The 22,278-nt window shown below is 40.8% G+C and overlaps 1 protein-coding gene across 1 annotated transcript in view; it reads right to left on the reverse strand.

Annotated features, from left to right (window-relative positions):
- Positions 1-22,278, reverse strand: part of LOC127002931 (uncharacterized) — a 49,944-nt gene that overhangs the window by 1,322 nt on the left and 26,344 nt on the right. The gene's annotated exons all lie outside the window — the stretch shown is intronic.

Consider the following 22,278-nt stretch of genomic DNA (forward strand, 5'->3'; position numbering starts at 1 on the left):
GGGTCAGTCTCCGGGCGGCTCTCTGACATACCACATAGGACAAAGGGACTTATTAAGGGGCTCAGCGGGTAAGGGAAGGGACTGAGGGAGGGAGGGAGCTAATCTAACCTTCCTTTCCATGGTGGTTGAAGGGGTATGGGAGGGAAAAGGGGGAAAAGTTAGAAGGGAAAAGGATAGAAAAGAAAGGGGGATAAAGAGAGCTTATCTAACCTTCCTTACAGGGTTCGAAAGGGGTTGAAAGAAAAGGGCAAAGAGAAGGAAATGGGTTGTAGATGAAGGGACTGAGGAGGGTAATGGACCTGATCTAACCTTCCTTTTCATTTTCCTTTCACTTCTTTACTCTCTTCTTTTCTGTTTCTTCTTCTTGGGATGTGAAGTGAAGAAGGGAAAGGGACGAAGAAGGGAAAGGGAAGGGAAATTATAAGGGAAAGGAAGGTATAAGGGATTAGAAAGTATAAAGGAAGGCAAAATATAAGGGATTCTATTTCTTCTTCTTGGGATGTGAAGTGAAGGGGGAAAGGTCTTAGAAGGGAAAGGGAAGGGTAATTATAAGGGAAAGGAAGGTATAAGGGATTAGAAAGTATAAAAGAAGGCAAAATATAAGGGATTCAATTTCTTCTTCTTGGGATGCGAGGTGAAGGGGGAAGGTCTTAGAAGGGAAAGGGGGTGAAGAAGTTGAAAGGGAAGGGGAATTATAAGGGAAAGGAAGGTATAAGGGATTAGAAAGTATAAAGAAAGGCAAAATATAAGGGATTCAATTTCTTCTTCTTGGGATGTGAAGTGAAGAGGGGAGGGTCTTAGAAGGGAAAGGGGGTGAAGAAGTTGAAAGGGAAGGGAAGTTATAAGGGAAAGGAAGGTATAAGGGATGAGAAAGTATAAAGAAAGGCAAAATATAAGGGATTCAATTTCTTCTTCTTGGGATGTGAAGTGAAGGGGGAAGGTCTTAGAAGGGAAAGGGGGTGAAGAAGTTGAAAGGGAAGGGAAGTTATAAGGGAAAGGAAGGTATAAGGGATTAGAAAGTATAAAGGAAGGCAAACTATAAGGGATTAGATCTTGGAGTTTAGGGGACAGCGTTTGGAGATGGATGGCAGAGGTAATTAAGATGTTATTTTCTCTATTGTTTTGGTTCATTAATATCAGAGAAGCGTTTCTGTCTCATTCCCTCTTCCTCCTCCTCCTCCTCCTCTTCCTCTTCCTCTTCCTCTTCCTCCTCCTCCTCTTCCTCCGCTTCCTCATTTCCTCTCCTCATTCGTTTCCGTCTTCCTCTCCATCTTTTTCCTCCTCCTCGTCTTCCTCCTCCTCCTCCTCCTCCTCTTCTTCGCATCCATCTCCGTTCTCTCCTCTTTCGTCTACGTCTTCTCCTCTTTCATCTTCTCTTCTTTCTCCTCCTCCTCCTCCTCTTCCCTTCTTCCATTCACTACTCTTTCATCTTCATCCTCCCTTCCTCTCCTTTAGCTGCGTTTTCCCTTCTCCTTCTCCTTCCCTTTTTCTTTTTTTTCCCCCTCGTCTCTTTCGTTCCTCCCTTCCTTTACCCTTCGTTCAAGATTGTCGGGAACGGCTGTATAACGTTCTTCCCTTAACGAAAAGAACGGTGTATGGTTTAGGCTTTCACTATACGAAGGAGAGGAAGAAGGGAGAGAGAGGATGATGATGATGACACTATGTAGAAGAGGGGAAGAGAGAGAGAAAGGAAGAGAGAGAAGAGAAGGAGATAGAAAGATAGAAAGATACACTCTCCATCTATTCATTTGTTTAAGTAAGTAAGTAAGTAAGTAAATAAAATAAGAGGTAAGTAAATAAATAATTAAAGAAAGAAATAAAGAAAGAAACAAAAAGAAAGAAAAAGTGAGAAAGAAAGAAAGTAAGGAAGGAAGGAAGTAACTGTCTGTCTATCTATCTATCTATCTATCTATCTATCTATCTACCTATCCATCCATCCATCTATCTATCTATCTATCTACCTATCCATCCATTTATCTATCTATCTATCTATCTATCCCTCTATCTGTCCTTCAAAACTCTTCCCCTGTCATCACACTCTGCGGGCTTGGCGGAGTGGTTGATATGGGTTCGTCTACGCCACAGCTGTCCCGCGATCGATACCCAAGTGCGGAAGTCACGAGGGATGTGTTAAAGGGATTTGTCGGGCTGTCAATGTGTCGACCCATCTCCGTATTTCAGGAAGGAGGGAGGAGGAGGAAAACGGGGATGAAGAGGAGGAGATGGGAAGGAAGGGAAGGAGAATGAGGGTGAAGGTGAGAGAAATGAGAGAAGAGTAAACGAGGAAAAGAAAGGAGGGAAGAGAAGAAGGAAGAGGAGAATAAAGATGAGAAATGGGAAGAAAGAAAAGGAGAATGAGAATAAAAGAGAAACGGAGAATATGGAAAAGTAAACGAGGAAAAAGAAGGGAAGAGGAAGATATATAAAGAAGAAAGAACATGGAAGATGACGAGACGGAAGAAAGAGGAGAAGGAAGAGGAGAATAAACGAGGAAATAGGAAGAAAGATAAGGAAAACGAATATAAAGGAGAAAAAAAACAGGAAAATGAGAAAGTAAAAGAAGAAGAGAAGATAATTACATGTCCAGAAAGGTAGGAAGAGGAGGAGGAGAAGAGAAGACACAGAGAAGAGAAATAAGGAGAGAAGAGAGGAGAAGGAACAGAGAAGAGAAAAGAAGAAACAGAGAAGAGAAAAAGAAAAGAAAAGAAGAAACGGAAAAGAGAAACGAAGAAGCACAGAAGAAAAGAGAAGAAGCAGAGAAGAGAAAAAAGAAACAGAGAAGAGAAACAAAAAGATGAAACTATATAGAAGAGAAAGAGAGAGAGAGGAGGACAAAAAAGAAGAGAAAAGAAGGGAAAAGAAAGATGAAAAGATAACCTCTCCATCTATCTATTTGTCTAAGCAAGTAAGCAAACAAGTAAATAAGTAAGTAAATAAGTAAGCAAATAGAGAAGAGACGAAGCTAAAACACTGCCATATCCTTTGTAGCCTCCAACAGACATATTTATAGACCATTGTCGGAGTCGTATGTATAATTAATGTGCGTGGCCGAGGCTGTGAAGGACCTTTTTGTCTCTATCAGCGCGTCTGGCGTGTGATATTGTGTGCAGGGAAGGGAAGGCCGGAGGCAGGGAGGTTCATGTTGCGCCCACGTCTCCGTCTCTCTTCTGCTTCTTCTCTTCTCTGGTTCTGTTTCTTCTTTTCTCTTCTCTGTTTCTTCTTCTCTTCTTCTCTGTTTTTCTCTTCTTCTCCGCTTTTATTTCTCTTTCCTGTTTCTTCTCTTTTTCTTCTTCACTCTTCTTAATTTTTCTCTTTTCTGTTTTTTTTTTATTTTCTCTTCTTTGTTTTTTCTCTTCTCTGTTTCTTCTTTTCTCTTCTTTGTTTCTTCTCTTCTCTGTTTCTTTTTTTTCTCTTCTTTGTTTTTTCTCTTCTCTGATTCTTCTTTTCTCTTCTTTGTTTTTTCTCTTCTCTGTTTCTTCTTTTCTCTTCTTTGTTTTTTCTCTTCTCTGTTTCTTCTTTTCTCTTCTCTGCTTCTATTTCTCTTCTCTGTTTCTTCTTTTCTCTTCTCTGCTTCTATTTCTCTTCTCTGTTTCTTCTTTTCTCTTCTCTGCTTCTATTTCTCTTCTCTGTTTCTTCTTTTCTCTTCTCTGCTTCTATTTCTCTTCTCTGTTTCTTTAATTCTCTTCTTTGTTTTTTCTCTTCTCTGTTTCTTCTTTCATCTTCTCTGTTTCTTCTCTTCTTTGCTTCTGTTCCTTTTTTTTCTCCTCACTCTTGTTTTCTCTTCTCTATTTCTTCTTTTCTCTTCTCTGTTACTTCTCTTCTCTCCGCTGTTTCTCCTCTTCTCTTCTCTTCTCTATTTCAATTTCTCATTTACTCTTACATGAAGTTGTGTTGTTGTGACTTTAGGGATACGAGGAAGGGTTACGCGTCGCTCTTTTTAGTTTCTGAGCACACATTGTCGACCTTATGGATTGTGACGATCGTGATACACCCAAGAGTTACACGTTGATATTGTAGTGTCTCGGTAAATATCGTCGTGTTAAAGTAGTGTGACTGTATTGAGAGAAGCAGAAATAAAGACCGGCTGTGAAACTAAGGAACGGCTGTGAAGGGAGAAGAACGGCTGTGAAACTAAGGAACGGCTGTGAAGGGAGAAGAACGGCTGTGAAACTAAGGAACGGCTGTGAAGGGAGAAGACCGGCTGTGAAACTAAGGAACGGCTGTGAAGGGAGAAGAACGGCTGTGAAACTAAGGAACGGCTGTGAAGGGAGAAGAACGGCTGTGAAACTAAGGAAAAGAACGGCTGTGAAACTAAGGAATGGCTGTGAAGGGAGAAGAACGGCTGTGAAACTAAGGAACGGCTGTGAAGGAAGAAGAACAGAGGAACGGCTGTTAAACTAAGGAACGACTGTGAAAGAAGAAGAACGGCTGTGAAACTAAGGAACGACTGTGAAGGAAGAAGAACGGCTGTGAAACTAAGGAACGACTGTGAAGGGAGAAGAACGGCTGTGAAACTAAGGAAAAGAACGGCTGTGAAACTAAGGAATGGCTGTGAAGGGAGAAGAACGGCTGTGAAACTAAGGAACGGCTGTGAAGGGAGAAGAACGGCTGTGAAACTAAGGAACGGCTGTGAAGGGAGAAGAACGGCTGTGAAACTAAGGAACGGCTGTGAAGGGAGAAGAACGGCTGTGAAACTAAGGAGCGGCTGTGAAGGAAGAAGAACGGCTGTGAAACTAAGGAACGACTGTGAAGGGAGAAGAACGGCTGTGAAACTAAGGAACGGCTGTGAAGGGAGAAGACCGGCTGTGAAACTAAGGAACGGCTGTGAAGGGAGAAGAACGGCTGTGAAACTAAGGAGCGGCTGTGAAGGAAGAAGAACGGCTGTGAAACTAAGGAACGACTGTGAAGGGAGAAGAACGGCTGTGAAACTAAGGAACGGCTGTGAACCTAAAGAACGGCTGTGAAACTAAGGAACGGCTGTGAAGAGAGAAGAACGGCTGTGAAACTAAGGAACGGCTGTGAAGGGAGAAGAACGGCTGTGAAACTAAGGAACGGCTGTGAAGGAAGAAGAACGGCTGTGAAACTAAGGAACGGCTGTGAAGGGAGAAGAACGGAAGAACGGCTGTGAAACTAAAGAACGGCTGTGAAACTAAGGAACGGCTGTGAAGGAAGAAGAACAGAGGAACGGCTGTGAAGGGAGAAGAACGGAAGAACGGCTGTGAAACTAAAGAACGGCTGTGAAACTAAGGAACGGCTGTGAAGGAAGAAGAACGGAAGAACGGCTGTGACTCTAAGGAAGCAAGATTTTCACGATATTGTAATTTCTATGTTAGGAGTGTATTTTTTCCCAAGAACAACAACAACAACAACAACAACTACTACTACTACTACTACTACTACTACTACTACTACTACTACTACTACTACTACTATTACTACAACTTATGAGAACCTTTAATCTAATCATACTCGTAACAATTCATTATTTTTTCTCTCCTAATCAATTTAAGGGGGCACTATTATGAATGACAAGATCCCCAATTAGCATAAACAATTAGTCCCATTACAGCGAGGCGTAAATGTAAATGGCAGGTGTGTTGGCAGGTGTGTACAGCTGTGCGCGGCTGGGCAGGTGTCTAATTAGGTGACTCTCAGGTAGTGAAAGTCGTGAGTCAAAACTTCGCGTGAAAACCTTTTGATCGGAAACTTCGGCGAGAGATGAAAGACCTGTGTGTGTGTGTGTGTGTGTGTGTGTGTGTGTGTGTGTGTGTGTGTGTGTGTGTGTGTGTGTGTGTGTGTGTGTGTAGAAAGGGAAAAGAAAGAATTAAACGAAGAAAAAATAAGAAAAAGAGAAATTGGATGAAAATGAGAAAGATGAGGAAAAAGAAAAATGTTTAGAAAAAGAATAAAGATGAAAATAAATGTAGAAGGAGATAGAAGAGAAAGGAAGAGAATAAAAAAAGGATTAAGAAGAGAAAAAAAGGGATGAAAAAACGCTTCATTTTCTTCATTTTCTTCTTCTTCTCTTTTCTCTCTTCTTTTCCTTCCATATGTTATTCTTCTTTCTTCCTCTCCCTCTCTCCCTCTCTCTCTCTCTCTCTCTCTCTCTCTCTCTCTCTCTCCCTACACACACACACCTAAGTAAGTAGTAGGAATGAGAATGGGAATATACGGAATCCAGAAAGCGGTACAGACGACCTCGAGTATAGACGATCCGATCCTCCTATTCCTGAGCCGATCTTGAGAGCTTAGTACCCAATCCTCTTGGTATCGGATCAGAGCCTTTTCAATTAGTTTTCGATCCTCTGTTGGTTCACCGACGTCGCATTATTCTGTCTGATCACCCACAAACTCTCACACTGGAAAGCTGGGAGGAGGAGGAGGAGGAAGAGGAGAAGAAGAAGAAGAAGAAGAATCGCACGGTACTTGATTCCTTCTCCTCTTCTCCTTCCCCTCTTCTTCTTTCCCTTTCCTTCTCCCATTCCCCTTCTTCCCCTCTTCCTCCTTCCTTCCCTTCTCCCATTCCCCTTCTTCCCCTCTTCCTCCTTCTCTTCCCTTCACTTTCTTCCTCCTCCTCTTCCTCCTTCCCTTCCCTTCTCCCATTCCCCTTCTTCCCCTCCTTCACTACCCTTCACTTCTCTTCCTCCTCCTCGTCTTCATATATCTCCTCTTGGTCTCGGTCTTGTCTCTGTCTGTCTGTGCCCTTTTTCGTGAGGTGAGCGGGGAGAAAATTCGTCGTAGTGAGATGTCCGCCTTTACAGCACCTGGCGTTGTGTAGTGCCGGGTTTTACGGGCGGCGGCGAGCATTAAAGTGTGCGGCCGTCCCTCTACCCCCCTCCGCGGCCGACGGGGAGAAATGTTCCGCGATGTAAACCCGCGAATAATGTCCCGGCATTTTTAGACGCTTTCCGCTCGTCATATCAATGACTTCCAAAGGCTGAAAAAGCGATTAATAGCGTTCTTGTGAGTGTTTTTAAGGTTCGCGGTACAGAGGAAGGGTCAGACTGCCACCAGGGTCATTAAACTTGCCCTGGAAATGCCGAAAACTCCCACATCAGTTACTTCCAAAGGCCGAAGAGGAGATCAATCGGGTTTTCGTAAGTGTTTTTTTAGCTTCGCGGTACAGAAGAAGGGTCAGACTGCCACCAGGGTCATTAAACTAGCCCTGGAAATGCCGAAAACTCCCACATCAGTTACTTCCAAAGGCCGAAGAGGAGATCAATCGGGTTTTCGTGAGTGTTTTTTTAGGTTCGCGGTACAGAGGAAGGGTCAGACTGCCACCAGGGTCATTAAACTTGCCCTGAAAATGCCGAAAACTCTCACATCAGTTACTTCCAAAGGCCGAAGAGGAGATCAATCGGGTTTTCGTGAGTGTTTTTTTAGGTTCGCGGTACAGAGGAAGGGTCAGACTGCCACCAGGGTCATTAAACTTGCCCTGGAAATGCCGAAAACTCCCACATCAGTTACTTCCAAAGGCCGAAGAGGAGATCAATCGGGTTTTCGTGAGTGTTTTTTTAGGTTCGCGGTACAGAGGAAGGGTCAGACTGCCACCAGGGTCATTAAACTTGCCCTGGAAATGCAGAAAACACCCACATCAGTTACTTCCATAGGCCGAAGAGGAGATCAATCGGGTTTTCGTGAGTGTTTTTTTAGGTTCACGGTACAGAGGAAGGGTCAGACTGCCACCAGGGTCATTGAACTTGCCCTGAAAATGCCGAAAACTCCCACATCAGTTACTTCCAAAGGCCGAAGAGGAGATCAATCGGGTTCTTGTGAGTGTTTTTTAAGGTTCACAGTACAGAAGAAGGGTCAGACTGCCACCAGGGTCATTAAACTTGCCCTGGAAATGCCGAAAACTCTCATGTCAACTATTTCCAAAGGCCAAAAATGAGATCAATCGGGTTCTTGTGAGTGTTTTTTAAGGTTCACGGTACAGAAGAAGGGTCAAACAGCCACCAGGGTCATTAAACTAGCCCTGGAAATGCCCCAAACTATCACATCAACTATTTTCAAAGGCTAAAAATGAGATCAATCGGGTTTTCGTGAGTGTTTTTTTAGGTTCGCGGTACAGAAGAAGGGTCAGACTGCCACCAGGGTCGTTAAACTAGCCCTGGAAATGCTCAAAACTCACACGAAAGCCTTGTTTAGTTGATGTTTATGATGTTAAGTTAATTTTTAAGGATTAAGTTGTTAGTTGAGTTAAAGGATTATGTAATATCAACATCTATACCTGCAAACTGTGGTCAGTAAACTATCTATCTGTCTTTTTATCTATATCTATCTGTGAGGGGATGTTTTGAGATTGTGGGCGTGAATTGGGGAACACACACACACACACACACACACACACACACACACACGCACACACACACAGACACACACACACACACACACACACACGGACATCATTTAATACGGGGTCATTTCATGCAATTATTAGCTAAGTCGTTTTAATCATTGAATCTATTTTTGAGGCTTTACAAAAACGAGGACGCGGACGGATAAACAAAAATATGAAGCGGAATAATTGGCCGGTGTTTTTTTGTGTGTGTTTGTATGTATTTACCACGGCCTGATCACGAGTTGGACTCGTCATAGCCAGCAAGCACCTCCCGACAAGAGCAAGGCTCAGTGGTCGATCTCTGGGTACTGGCGGGACCGTCACACACCACACACCCCGTCCCCCTTGTTCAAGGGGGGACAGTAACCGCTCCTTGGCAGCGGAAAAATTCCGGCCTGAGCGGGACTCGAACCTCCGACTGCCAGGCTGTTAAGCAGCACAGAGCTTTACAACTAAGCTACCGGAGCGGTAGCGGTAGCGGTGTGTGTGTGTGTGTGTGTGTGTGTGTGTGTGTGTGTGTGTGTGTAGGAAGATCGAAGAGGAGGAAGAGCTAAATGGGAAGAGGTAAAATGGGATAAAGAGAGAAGAGAAAAAAAAAGTTATAAAAGAGAAATTGGCTGAACAAGGAAGAAAACGAAGAAAATAAAAGGAAAGGAAAGCTGCGGAAAGAAAAATAATAATGCCCCGGCCATTACGATGACAAACGCCACGCACTCCGCGCCGAGAAAAGTTGTGTAATTAAGTAATCTTCCCGCGGGTAATGACAGCAATCAGCGAAGGGCCTTAACGCCAGGTGCATAATTACAGGTGGGCTACAGGTCAGGGGAGGGTGTGGCTTCCGGGTATCAGGTAGAACATGAAGAAACAACAACAACAACAACAATAAGAACTACAAGGACTACAAAAACAAGAAGGAAGAGGAGGAGGAAAAGGAAAAGAAGAAGAAAGAGATGATGACGACGACGAAGAAGAGGATGATGATGATGATGATTAAGAAGAAGAGCAAAACGAAAGAGCAAAAGAAGATGAAGAAGAAAAAGAAAAAGAGGAAGGAAAAGAAAAAAAAAGAGGAAGAAAGAGGAAATGAAGAGGGGGGAAAGAAGGGCAAGGAAACACAATGGAAAGAATAAAAGAGGAAAGAAAGGGAGAGGGGAAAGAAAGGGAAAGCAGAAAAAGAAGGGAAAGGAAGAAGAAAAAGAAGAAAAAAAGGAGATCGAACAACAGCCACCACCACTACCACCACCACCACCACCACCAACAACAACAACAACAACAACAACAACGTCATGGTTTTTAGTTACCGCAGCATTGTGTGTGAAGGGATGTTAATTAATGAGCTCCTGAACTCTACCTGGTTTCAATGTTTTTTTCTTCTTCTATTTTTTTTTAATCTTGTATCTTGTATCTTGCTTCCTGTACACACACACACACACACACACACACACACACACACACATACAGGGGGACTTTTTTCTATATTAATTCACTACGTAATTCATTTATTCACTAGAATGGCTTCGGACTGGATTTATTTTTCATTTTTCCAAGTTAGGAGACGGAACTTTACACATGAATTATTAATCTCCAGAACATTACAACTACTATTACTACTACTACTACTACTACTACTACTACTACTACTATTACTACAACTTTTTTTTTTTTTTTTTTTTTTACATCGCAGCCTATAGCGGGGTTAGGCTTCCTCACTGGTGGGGCCTGATGGTCGGCCCAGCCCGTTGTGGCGCAGGCGAGTGTTTTATAGTGGCGCCATCTTGCATTGGCTCATACTGCCGCCCCCGGAGCTCATCTTTTAGCCTCTCCTTGAAGAGGTTATCTAGAGTCCGGGTTGATAGGTGGTCTTCGGGGCAGCACGTGGGTAGTCTTGGGCCACTCGGCGGTGACTGAAAAATCCCAGCTGTGTACCGGCCAGGACTCGAACCGACGTCCCTCCTGGATCTCCCGAACGCGACGCCGGCACGCTACCACTCACGAAAAAAAATATGTAAATAGAAAAAAAAAGACAAAATGAAGAAATAAAAAAAATGAATGAAAAAAAATAAACGAAAAAAATGATTAGATAAAAACGACGCAAAAAAAAAAGGAAAACTGGACTAAAATGGAAAAAATAAAAAAATTCAGTAATAAATTAAATGATAAACGAAAATGGAAACAGAAACACGAGACTTTAAAAGAAAAAAACATGAAAAAAACGACCTGACCTGACCTGACCTGACCTGACCTTTCCATTTTCAATCACTTAAAAAAAAATCACTCACAAAAAAACACGTACAACAATCTTAACAACAACAACAACAACAATATCAACAACAACAACAACAACAACAACAACAACAACAACAACAACAACAACAACAATATCAACAACAACAACAACAACAACAACAACAACAACAACAAATAAAACTTCATTACAGTTATTAAAATTATTCCCCGTCAGTCTAATCCTTCACTCTCGTTGGCATTCGTTGTGATCTTGTAATACATCGATACGCATATTATATTTTTTGGGTCGGGACTTTCGTAATTACATAAAATCAATCATACAACAAACAAACAACGGAAGCGACGCAGAAAAAAAAAGATGACGGAAAAAGAATAGAAAAATCACGCAGACTCGAATTCCTTCCTCCGTTCCTCGAAAGTTTGGATTAAATTACGAAAAAGGGATGAAAAATGAGAGAATGGGAAGGGAAAGAAATTAATGAGAAAGGAAATATTATGTGAGAGAGGAAATAAATGAGATAAATGGGAAAAAGAAGGAAATATGAGAGAAAAAATGAATGAGAAAGAAAATAAATGAGATAAATGGGAAAAGGAAGAAATTAAAGAGAAAGGAAATTAATGAGAAAGGAAATAAATGAGAAAGGAAATAAATGAGATAAATGGGAAAGGGATAAATTGATGAGAAACTAAATAAATGAAAGAGGAAATAATTGAGATAAATGGAAAACGAATAAATTAATGAGAAACTAAATAAATGAAAGATGAAATAAATGAGATAAATGGGAAAGGAATAAGGAAATGAAAGGATAAGAAGGGAAAGGTCAAATAAAAGGAGTGAAAAGGAAGGGAAATGGATGAAAAAGATTGGAAAGGGAAAAAGAGAAATAAATAAGTGGAAAGAGTAAGAAGGAAAAGTTAAAAAAAGGAAAATTAAGAAAGGAAAAGAAAAAAAAGGAGAAAGAAAAAGTAAGTAATAAGTTAAATAAGTAAGGTAAGAAAAGCAAGTGAGAGAGAAGGGAAAAAAAAGGAAAATAAAGAAAAAGAAGAGAATATAAAAAAAGATAAATGAAAAAAAAAGCAAAAAGAAGAAATATGAAAAAAAAGAATAAAAAGAAAGAGAGTAAGTAAGTTTAAGTAAGAAGAGAAAACAACAAATAAAGAAAGAAGGAAACAAGAAAATTAAGAAAACAAGAGAGCAAGAGAGTATTAAAAAGAAGGAAAATCAAGAATAGGGAAAAAGAAGAAAAGGAAGGAAAAAGAAAGACAATTAAGTCAAGCAAGAGGAAAAAAAAGTAAAATAAAAGAAAAAAGGAAAAAAGGAAAATAAAAAAGAGCAGGAAAAAAAAGAAGGAAAACGAAGGAGAAATCAAGACAAAAAAGAAGAAAAAACAAGGAGAAGAAACAGAAAACCAAGAAAATTCAAAACAAAAAAAGAGGAAACAGAAAACCAAGAAAATTCAAAACAAGACAAGAAAACGAAACAAAGAAAAAGGAAAAAAAAAGAAAAAAAAGGAGCAGGAAAATATAAAAAAAGAAGGAAAACGAAGGAGAAATCAAGACCAAAAAAAAGGAAAAAACGAGAAGAGGAAACAGAAAGCCAAGAAAATAAAAACAAGACAAGAAAAAGGAAAATAAAGGACAAAACAAAAAAACACCAGGAAAACATAAAAAAAGAAAACGGTGCCTCAAACTCGGTGTTCTCGGGGGGACTATGATAAGCCGAGACAAAGTGCGGCGGTTGAGGGGAAAGACTCCGGTCCTGCCTTGCTTAACTTTAGGGGAGGCGCTCAGATGCATAGCGTTCCCGTGCGTCATAACCTCCTAGTGCATCGCTGCCGTGTTAGATAAAGGAAGGAAGGAGAGGGAGAGGTGGAGAGCGTAGGGTATAGCTGCGTGTGTCTCCAGTGCTCATCTCCGTGACGTTAGAAGAGGGTATTGTGGTTAACGTAGGTGAATGTTTACGTTTGATGTTGGATGTTGGTGAAAGGTTGGTGAATGTTAAGATGAAGAGGAAGATGGAGATGTAGAGAAGGGAGAAGAAGATGGAGAAGATGAAGAAGAGGAATAACAGCAAAAGGAGCAGGAGGAGAAGGAAGAAGAGCAGAAAGAAAAAAATATGAAGAAGAAAAAGATGGAGATGTTGAAGATGAAGAGGAGAAAGATGATGAAGATGAAGAAGAACAAGAGAAGCAGCAGGAGGAGGAAGAGGAGGAAGAACAAAAAAAGGAACAAAAACAAGAACAAAAACAACAAAAAAGGAGTAAAAAAGAAAGAAAGAAGAAGAAGAAGAAGAAGAAGAAAAAGTAGAAGAAAAAGAAGGAAAAATAGAAGCAGAGAAGGATGACGAAGAAGAAAAAGAAGAAGAAGAGGAGGAGGAGGAGGAAGAAATAGAACAACAACAACAACAACAACAACAACAACAACAACAACAACAACAACAACAACAACAACAACAACAACAACAACAACAACAACAACAACAACAACAACAACAACACACCACTTCATTTCTTCCTCTTTACTACAACCAAATGAAAAATATAGAAATAAAAGCCAGATCACTACACACACTAAATAAATAAACAAACAAACAAACAAAAAAAAAAATCCTGTCCCAAACCCCAACAAAAGATTAACACACACTACCCCTCCTCCGTTTCCCTTCCTTATATTCGTTCTCCTTTCCAAGATTAGTTTCTCCAATTCCCCGTTCTCATTTCCTTCCCTCCCCTCCGCGTTCCTCTCCGCCAGTAGCTCTATTTTCCACCCCATTCCGCTTATTTTCCTCCTCTTTTGCGTCGTCGTATCTCACACTTCATTCCTCCTCCATTCCACCTTATATTTCCTTCCCTTCCATCATTTCCCGACTTCTTTCATCTTCTTCCATCATGGCTAGTTCTTCTTTCATCTATATTTTGTCGCTTCCTCCTCCTCCTCTCTCTCTTCCTTTCCTTCATTCCACCTTATATCTCCTTCCCTTCCATCATTTCCCGACTTCTTTCATCTTCTTCCATCATGGCTAGTTCTTCTTTTATCTCTATTTTGTCACTTTCTCCTCCTCCTCTCTCTTCCTTCCGTCACTAGTATCGCATTTTCTTTCATTTCGCGGTAACATTTCGGTCTTTTCTCTCGCCTGTTTCCTCCTTCCTTTCTCTTCTTGTTATTGTCTTACCTTACACTCTCATTTCGCGGTTATGTTTCCTTTTCTCACACACACCTCTGTCTTCCTTTCTTTCTCTTCGTCTTTCCTACACTCCTTAATTTGACGTTTACCTTTCCTTCTCTTACCTATCCATTAACTCCTTTCTCTTCACGTAATCATTTTCATACACTCCATCATTTTCATTCTTCTTACGTGACTTTCTCTTATTCTTACATCCCTGCTTATCCCACTCCTGGCATCAATGTATTATCATGGCAAATTTCACGGTTGTACTTCTTGTTTTCATTAATCCATTCTTTCCTTTCTCTTCACGTTATCAACTTCACATACTCCATCATTTCCCTTTTCTTACGTGATTTCCTCTAATTATTACTTCCCTGCTTATCCCACTCCTGGCACCAATGTATTATCATGTTAAATATCACGGTTGCTCTTCCTTTTTTAATTAATCCATTCCTTCCTTTCTCTTCACGTTATCAATTTCACATACTCCATCATTTCCCTTTTCTTACGTGACTTCCTCCTCTTCTTCAATCTCTTCTTATCTCACCGCTGCCACCAATGTATCATCAACTACATACTGCATCGTTTCCACACTTACCTTTCTTTCTCTCAACAATCCATTCCTTTCTTTCTCCTCAAGTTCTCGTCTTCACCCTCTCCATCATTTCCCTTCTCGTGTGATTTCCTCTTCTTCTTCCGTGACTTAATCTTCTTCTTCACTTCTTCTTCTTCTCACAGTAGCTGAACACCGATTTCCTGTATGTTTTGTTTTTCTTTCACAGGAGCTGCCGATACAAAGGACTGGCTGGGAGAAATTTCAAGATCAAAAACACTCCTCTCTTCTATCCTTTCTTTCCTCCCTCTCTACACTATCGTTTCTACACACTCCATCACTTCCCTTTTTCTTATGTGACTCGTTCTTTCGTGACTTTCTCTTCTTCTTACATCCCTGCTATCCCACCGCTGGCACCAGTGTATAATCATCTTCTCACACTCCTCTCTTCTGTCCTTTCTTTCCTTCCTCTCTGCGCTATCGTTTCTACACACTCCATCACTTCCCTTCTTCTTATGTGACTCCTTCCTTTCGTGACTTCCTCTTCTTCCTGCATCCCTCCTATCCCACCGCTGGCACCAGTGTGTTGTTTGCCACGCGACCTTCCCCCCTTTTCTCGGCTCCCCGCGGACGCTGCCTTAATCATATCGTCTGGTCACCGCCACGACACGACACACGCAGAGAACAAAGGAAAACTTATTATTGTGGCGTTGTGGGTTGGTGTGGCGCTGGTGGTGCTGGTTATGTTCGCACGGCTGGCTCGCTTTGTTACTGCTTTCTTTGTTCCATTTTGTTGTTTGCTTCTTATTCGAATTTTTTTTTTTTTTTACTGGTGTTTTTATTTATTTTTTGTTCTTATTTGTGTTTCTGTTCTTTTGTTATTTCTATTTCTTTTGTTTTTTACTGGTGTTTTTATTTCTTTTGTTCTTATTTGTATTTGTTCTTTTGTTATTTCTATTTCTTTTGTTTTTTACTGGTGTTTTTATCTCTTTCGTTTTTATTTCTATTTCTGTTTCTGTTCTTGTTTGTTATTTCTAAGTTTTGGTTCGTTTTAATGTTTTTTTTTTATTCCTTTCCTTCTTATTTTTCTATTCGTCTTATTCTTTTCGTTCTTATTATTGCTGGTTTTTTTTCTTTTATTTTGCTTTCCTCTATTGCTTCTTCCCTTCTCCCCCCTTCCCCCTCTTCTCTCCTTCCTTCTTCCTCCTCCTCACCCTCACTTCCTCCCTTCTCTCTCCTCTTCCTCCTCCTCCTCCCTTCTTCCCGTCTCATCCCCTTCACCTCCCCTGCCTGCCCTTCTTCTTCCTCCCTTCTTCCCCATCCACTCCTTCCCCCCCTCTTCTCCTCCCCCTCCTCCCATCAATCTCTCCTCTTCTCCCTCCTCTTCACCCTTATTTCCTCCCTTCTCTCTCCCCTTCCTCCTCCTCCTCCTCCTCCCCTCTTCTTCCGGTCTCCTCCCCTTCACCAACCTTGCCTGCCCCTTCTTTTTCCTCCCTCCCCCCTCTGTTCTCCCTCTTCCTACCACCCATCTCCTCTCTTCTCCCTCCTCCTAACCCTCATTTCCTCCCTTCTCTCTCCCATGCCTCCTCCTCCTCCTCCTCCTCCCCTCTTCTTCCCGTCTCCTCCCCTTCCTCCCCCCTCCCCCTCTCACACACACGGTAAAGAAAAAAAAGAGAGAGAAAAAAGCGAGGACAAATATTATTAAATTTCGGAGGGACAAAATGACATAGGAGGGAGTAATGGGTTTGGCGCGGGCGGTTCTCGAATGTAATGGCGATGAGTTTGAATTTATTTATATATATATTTTTTTTAATTCGGTTTTATTTTTATGATCTATTTACTTTTATTTATTTATTTGTTTTGTATTCTTCTTTTTTATGTTTATTGTTTTTTGTTTTGTTTTGCCGTTAAACTGATTGGATGAATGAATGATTGAATATATGAAGGAAGGAAGGAAGAAAGAAAGAAAGAAAGAAAGAAAGAAAGAAAGAAAAACAAAAGGACAGAAAGAAAAGAAAATATGAATGATAGAAGAAAGAAAAGAAAGGAAGAAAGAAAGAAAGAAAGAAAGAAAGAAAGAAAGAAAGGAAGAAAGAAAGAAAAACAAAAGGACAGAAAGAAAAGAAAATAAGAATGATATAAGAGAAAGAAAGGAAGGAAGAAAAAAGAAAAAAAGGAGGAAAGAATGAGAGAATGGCGGAAACAAAGAAAAAGAAAGAAAGAAAGAAAGAAAGAAAGAAAGAAAGAAGAAAGAAAAAAAGAGACAGACAAAGATTGACAGTAGGAAAGAAAGAAAGAAAGACAGAAATAAAGTAAAAGAAAAAAGAGAAAAAAGAGAAAGAAAAAAAAAAAATAAATAAATTGCATAAACAAAACAAAAAAAAAGATATAAAAACAAACAAACAAAAAAAACATAATAACCAACGTGTCTGTGTGTGTGTGTGTGTGTGCGTGTGTGTGTGTGTGTGTGTGTGTGTGTAAGTCAAGCAAGTCAAGTACATGTCGTTTAAAAAGTTTGTGTTTTAATCTCAGTTTAAGGAGGAGGAGGAGGAGGAGGAGGAGGAGGAGGAGGAGGAGGAGGAGGAGGAGGAGGAAGGAAGCATCGTTAGGAAGAAGGGAGGCAGAAACAGGTGCGGAGAATGGGAAATAGAGGAAGAGGGGAAGAAGGGGAAGAAGGGGAAGAAGAAAATAGCTGTGATAAGAGAGATTGCCAAATTGACGATGAAAGGAAAGGGAGGAAAGAGAGAGAGGAAATGGAGGAGAATAAATGGAGGAAGAAAAGCAAAGGAGGAAAAAAAGATGGAGGAAAAGAGAGAAATTGGATTAGGAAAGAAGGAAGAAAGAAAGCCAATGAGGAAAAAAACAAGGAAAAAGATCAAATGGAAAAGGAATGAAGGAAGAAAAGAAAAGAGATAGGAAAGACAAGGAAAATAGAAAGAATGAAGAATAAGAAGTGAAGGAAAAAATAAGAAAAAAAGACAGGAGGAAAAGAAAGACTGAAGAAGGAGTGAAGGAAGAAAAAACAATGAGAAAATAAAGAGGAGGAAAAGATAGACTGAAGAAGGAGTGAAGGAAGGAAACAATAAGAAAAAAAGGGAAAAGGAAGATTGAAGAATAAGAAATGAAGAAAAAAAGAGAAAAAAACAAGAGGAAAAGAAAGAATGAAGAAGGAATGAAGGAAGAAAACAATGAGGAAAAAAAAGAGGAAAAGAAAGATTGAAGAAGGAATGAAGGAAGAAAACAATGAGGAAAAAAACAAGGAAAAAAGAAGGAATGAAGAATAAGAAATGAAGGAAAAAAATGAGAAAAAAGACAGGGGGAAAAAAAAGATTGAAGAAGGAATGAAGGAAGGAAAACAATGAGGAAAAAAAAAAAGTAGGGAAAGAAGGCTGAGTGGGTAGCGTGCGGGCGTGGAGTTCAGGAGGACGTGGGTTCGCATCCCGCCCACCGCTACCCTCCCCCCTTCCTCCCACACACACACTCTGTCCTAAAGATCACCTGTCAACCCGGACTCTGGATTCTCTCTAAAAAGGATCAAAGATGAGCTCCGGGGGGTAGCATGAGTTAAGCAGGATGGCGCCACTATAAACATTTGCCTGCGCCATAACGGGAAGGGGCCGACCACCAGGACACACCAAGGAGCAGCAAGTAGCGGGCTTTCTTTTTTTTTACATTATTTTTTGATTTTTAGTGTGCCCTTGAGCTGTTTCCTTTGCTGTAAAAAAAAGAAAAAAAAGCCTACCCCATCCATAGCTAGAACGTAAAATAAAAAAAAGAAAGATAAAGAAAGGAAAAGGTTAAATTAAAGTGAAAGAAAAAATGGTGAATAAGACAATAAAGAGAGCGAAAACAAAGAGGAGAAAAAGAAAAGTGAAAAGAGGAAGAAAGAAGAATAAGATAAACAATGATAAGATAACTGGAAAGGAAAAGATATGAAGAGAGATGAAGAGGAAGAGAAGGAAAATAACAATAAATATACGTTAAAAGGAAAAAAAAAGAGAGAAAAAAAAAAAGGAAAGAGAAAAGGTGAAGGAGAAGGAACGAAACGGAGGAAGACACAGACCGACACACACACACACACACACACACACACACACACACACACACACACACACACACACACAGCTTCGTAATCTTACTCTCTTCCTACAAAGAATAATGACAAGACATAACCAGGAAGGAGGGAGGGAGGGAGGGAAGGAAGGGAGGGAGGGAGGGAGGAAATGAAGGAGGAAAGGTAAGGTGAAACTGAAGGGTAATATAACATGTTAGGGAGGGAAGGAGGGAAGAAGGTAGAGAAGGGAGGGGAGGGAGAGTAAGATCGAAGGGAGAGAGGGAGATAAGGAAGGAAGGAGAGGAAGGAGAGAGAGGAGAGAGAGAGAGAGAGAGAGAGGAGAGAGAGAGAGAGAGAGAGAGAGAGAGAGAGAGAGAGAGAGAGAGAGAGAGAGAGAGAGAGAGAGAGAGAGAGAGAGAGAGAGAGAGAGAGAGAGAGAGAGAGAGAGAGAGAGAGAGAGAGAGAGAGAGAGAGAGAGAGAGAGAGAAAAGGAATGAAGGGAAAAGAACATATTGAAGGAAAAAAAGGAGGAAAAGAAAGGAAGAAAAAAGCGAAGAGGAGGAAGAAGATGAAAAAGGAAGAACAGATGACAGAGGAAAGAGAGAAAAAGAAAGACAAATAAAGAAAAAAATACAGAAAAAGAAGGAAAAGGAAAAAAAGAAGGAAGGAAGGAAAATAACGTATAGGAAGAGGAAGAAAAATGAAAACAGGAGAAAAAGAATAAAGAGGAAAAGAAAGATCAGAAAAGATACAGAAAATGAAGGAAAATGGGAAATAGAAAACGGAAACCAGATACACAGAGAGAAAGAAAACGGGGGAAGGGAGGAGGGAAAAATGAAGGGGAAACGAAAGGGAGGGAAATAAGAACAGGAGGAAGGAAGAGGAAGAGGGAAGGAAAAGGATGGGAGGAATTTTTCAACAGAGAGAGAGAGAGAGAGAGAGAGAGAGAGAGAGAGAGAGAGAGAGAGAGAGAGAGAGAGAGAGAGAGAGAGAGAGAGAGAGAGAGAGAGAGAGAGAGAGAGAGAGAGAGATAATAATAAAACAAGAAAAGAAAGAGAAAAGATGCGAAGATTAGAGAAAGAAAGAAAGAAAGAAAAGAAAGAAAGAAAGAAAGAAAGAAAATATTAAGAAAGAAAAGTGAAAAAAAGAATGAATGAATGAAAGAAGGAAAGACAAAGAAAACAAAAAAAGAAAAAAACAAATAAACGAGGAAAAAAGAAAGACAAAGAGAAAAAACGAAAAGAAGAAAAAATAAAATAAATAAATAAGCGAAAAAGGAATTAAAGAAAGATGAAAACAAAAAAAGAAAAAAGAAAACAAGAAGAAAATGATGAAGAAAAAGAAAAGAAAATATGCAAATAATGATACACACACACACACACACACACACACACACACACACACACACACACACACACACACACACACACACACACACACACAGTACCCTCCCCTCCCCCCTTCCTCCCCTCACCCCCACACACCAACACACACACGAACACACACAAACAGCATAACAAGCAAGACAAACAAACACTAAGATGGAGTTCAGAGGTTGCCCGGCATGTTCCATTGACCGTGAGGCGTGCAGGAAGGAAGGAAGGAAGGAAGGAAGGGAAGGAAGGGGGTTTGGAAGGAAGGAAGGAAGGAAGGGTTTGATGGAAATGGGAAGGAAGGAGAAGGTTTGGAAGGGAAGGAAAGGGAAGGGTTTGGAAGGGAAGGGTAGGGAAGGGGGAAGGAAAGGAAGGAAGGGAAGGAAGGAAGGAAGGAAGGAAGGAAGGAAGGAAGGAAAGGGTAAGGATGGGAAGGAAGGAGGGAAGGAAGGAGGGGAAGGAAGGGGAAGGGAAGGAAAAGGTTTGGATGGGAAGGGAAGGAAAGGGAAGGGAAGGGTTTGGAAGGGAAGGGAAGGGAAAGGAAGGGAAGGGAAGGAAGGGGTTTGGAAGGGAAGGGAAGGGCAGGGCAGGAAAGGGAAGGGAAGGGAAGGGCTTGGAAGGGAAGGGTAGGGAGGGAAGGGATGGGCAGGTCAGGGGAGGAAAAGGAAGGAAAGGGTTTGGAAGGAAAGGGAAAGGAAGTGAAGGGAAGAGAAGGGAAGAAGAGGAGGGAGAGAAGAGAAAGGGAATAAGCTAAATGTTATCTTAGTAAATGAGAGAGGGGAGGAAATGACTGACTGACTGACTGACTGACTGACTGACTGACTGATTGACTGACTGACTGACTGACTGACTTAACTAAAAAAAAATGTGAAGAAGGGATTGAGTAAGTGGGATAAGGGCTGACCGACTAATTGACTGACTGACTGACTGACTGACTGACTGACTGACTGACTGAATAACTGAAAACAAATGAAGAATAAGTAAGTGGAACAAGGGCTAACTGGCTGACTGACTGACTAACTGACTGACTGACTGACTGACCAACTGAACTAAAAACAAATGAAGGAGGATAGAGATATGGGACAAGAACTAACTGACTGACTGACTGATAGATAGAATGTGATTAATTGAGAGAGTGAGTGAGTGAGTGACGTACTGATTGACTGACTGACTGACTGATGGATAGAATATGATTTACTGAGAGGGAAAGCGAGTGAGTGAGTGAGTGAGTGAGAGAGAGACTTACTAACTGACCTACTGACAATATTTCATCTCGTTTTAGTCTACAGTGGAGTTAAATCCATTACTAAAATCGAACAGCACTTGCATATATTAATTTTCCTCTCACATATATTTCTCTCCGTACAAATAGCCAAGTCTCTCCATTAGGCACGTAACACAGAGAATGGGAGACTCAGCTAAATGACTGTCTATTTATATAACTATTTACATATATATCTCTGTCTATCTATCTGGCAGGCTGTCTCTCTCTCTCTATCTGTCTATCTCTCTACCTCTCTATCTATCTGTCTGTCTTTCCATGTCTATCTATCTATCTAACGAGCTAATCACCTGAAGGAAGGAAGGGAGGAAGGAAGAAAGAATAGGGAATAAAGAGAGAGAGAGAGAGAGAGAGAGAGAGAGAGAGAGAGAGAGAGAGAGAGAGAGAGAGAGAGAGAGAGAGAGAGAGAGAGAGAGAGAGAGAGAGAGAGAGAGAGAGAGAGAGAGAGAGAGAGAGAGAGAGAGAGAGAGAGAGAGAGAGAGAAGGAAGGAAGGGATGAAGAAAGGAAAACAGGACAAAATAAAAGAAGGAAAGATGAAAAAAAGGTAACAAAGAAGGAAAAGAGGAGAAAAAGGAGAATTAAAAAGTAGGAAGGAAGGAAGGAAGAAAGGAAGACAGAAAGATGGAAAAAAAATAGTAAAGAAACAAGGAAGAAAAACAAAAAGGAAATATAGAAAAAAAATTAACCAAAACCAGAAGCGAAAAAAAAGAAAGAAAAACAAAGAAAAACAAAGAAAACAAAAGCAAGGAAGGAAGGAAGGAATTAAAACTGAAAAACGAAAAAAAAGACCAAGAAAACCAACTCACCAAGAACAAAAAAAAAAAAAAGGAAAAAAGAAGAAAAGAAGAAGAAAACAAAAATCAGACTCGGTAATTATCAGTTTGGGAGCAGAACGAACAGGGAAGAGAGAAGGGAGAGAGAGAGGAAGAGAGAGAGAGAGAGAGAGAGAGAGAGAGAGAGAGAGAGAGAGAGAGAGAGAGAGAGAGAGAGAGAGAGAGAGAGAGAGAGAAGGGGAGAGAAGGGAACCAGAAGAACAACAACCCGGCTATTACTGAACCAATAGAAGGGGATAGACAAGGGGATAGACAAGGGGATAGACATGCTGGGAAGGGTTGCAGAGTGAGGTTAGGATGACGATCTGATGTAGAGTGTAACAGGATTCGACTCTGACTTAATAGAATTTGATGACGAAGAGGAGGATTTTAAGAGAGAGAGTGTGTGTGTGTGTGTGTGTGTGTGTGTGTGTGTGTGTGTGTGTGTG

The sequence above is a fragment of the Eriocheir sinensis genome, chromosome 24, assembly GCF_024679095.1.
Source record: "Eriocheir sinensis breed Jianghai 21 chromosome 24, ASM2467909v1, whole genome shotgun sequence".
Classification (NCBI taxonomy): domain Eukaryota; kingdom Metazoa; phylum Arthropoda; class Malacostraca; order Decapoda; family Varunidae; genus Eriocheir; species Eriocheir sinensis.